Consider the following 2500-nt stretch of genomic DNA (forward strand, 5'->3'; position numbering starts at 1 on the left):
ACGCTCATACACACACACTCCCGCACACACACTCGCACACACACTCACACACTCACACTCACACACACACTTACACACACGCACATTCACACATACACACTCCCGCACACACACTCGCACACACACTCACACACTCACACACACAGACACAATTGGTGCAGACACACACACACTCACGCACTCACACACACACACTCTCACACTCACACTGACACTCACACTCACACTCACACACACACTCACGCTCACACTCACACACACGCTCACACACAAACACACACACACACACTTACACTTACACTCACACTCACACTCACACACACACTTACACACACACTTACACACACACACTCTCAAACACGCTCACACACAAACACACACTCACACTCCCACACACACACTCGCACACACACTCACACACTCACACTCACAAACTCACACTCACACACACTCACACACTCACACACTCACATACACACTCACGCACACACACGCACATATGCACATTCACACACACACTCACACACACAGACACAATTGATGCAGACACACACACACTCACAGACACAATTGATGCAGACACACACACACACTCACGCACTCACACACACACACACACACACACTCTCAAACACACTCACACACAAACACACGCACACACTTACACTCACACACACACACACACACACTTACACTCACACTCACACTCTCAAACACGCTCACACACAAACACACACACACTCCCACACACACACTCGCACACACACTTACTCACACACACTCACACACACTCTCACACACACACACACACACACTCACACACTCTCAAAGTCACACACACAGACACAATTGGTGTACACACACACTCACACGCACTCGCACCCACACACACTCACGCTCGCTCACACACACACACACACACTCACACACTCACACACTCACACACTCACACTCACACACTCACACACACACACTCGCACACACACTCACACTCACACACAGTCATGCACTCATACACACTCACACACTCTCACACACTCTCACACTCTCTCACACACACGCTCACACACTCTCTCACACACACACACACACACACTCACGCACACACACTCACACACACTCACACACACACGCACATATGCACATTCACTCACACACTCACACACTCACACACACACACACACACTCGCAGTCATACACTCACACACACTCACACAAACACACACACACACTCATACGCATACTCATACACTCACTCACACAGACCCAACTGGAACATACACTCACGCACACTCACACACACTCACGCACACCACCCATGCACACGCACACTCACGCACACCACACATGCACACGCACACTCACGCAGACCACACATGCACACGCACACTCACGCACACCACACATGCACACCGCACACTCACGCACACCACACATGCACACGCACATTCACACAACCACACACGCACACGCACACTCACGCACACTCACACGTACACTCACACACTCACACGCACTCACACTCACACGCACACACTCGCACACGCATTCACACACACACTCGCACACGCACTCACACACGCACTCGCACACGCACTCGCACACGCACTCACACACGCACTCACACACGCACTCACACACACACACACTCATGCACATTCACACACACTTGCACATGCACACTCACACACATTCACACACAGACACAATTGGTGCACACACACACACACACTCTCACACGCACTCACACACACACACTCGCACTCACACACGCATTCACACACGCATTCACACACACACACACGCACTCACACACACACACACTCATGCACACTCACACACACTCACACGTGCACATGCACACTCACACACATTCACACACAGACACAATTGGTGCACACACACACATACACACTCACACACTCTCACACTCTCACACTCTCACACTCTCACGCACACACACACTCGCACTCACACACGCACTCACACACGCACTCACGCACTCACACACGCACTCACACACACACTCACACACACACACACACTCATGCACACTCACACACTCTCAGACATGCACATGCACACTCACACACATTCACACACAGACACAATTGGTGCACACACACACACACACTCTCACACTCTCACACTCACACTCACACACTCACTCACACTCACTCACACTCACACACTCACACACACAAACACACACACACTCACAGACACTCACATACACACTCACACACTCACACACACACACATACATATACACACAGACACTCACATACACACTCACACACTCACACACACACACTCACACACACACTCACTCACACACTCACACACTCAGCACACACACACACTCACACACTCACACACATGCACATTCACACACACACACACAATTGGTGCAGACACACACACACTCACACACACTCATACGCATACTCATACACTCATTCACACAGACACAACTGGAACACACACTCACGCACACTCA

Source organism: Pristiophorus japonicus, chromosome 18 (assembly GCF_044704955.1).
Source record: "Pristiophorus japonicus isolate sPriJap1 chromosome 18, sPriJap1.hap1, whole genome shotgun sequence".
NCBI classification, from domain to species: domain Eukaryota; kingdom Metazoa; phylum Chordata; class Chondrichthyes; family Pristiophoridae; genus Pristiophorus; species Pristiophorus japonicus.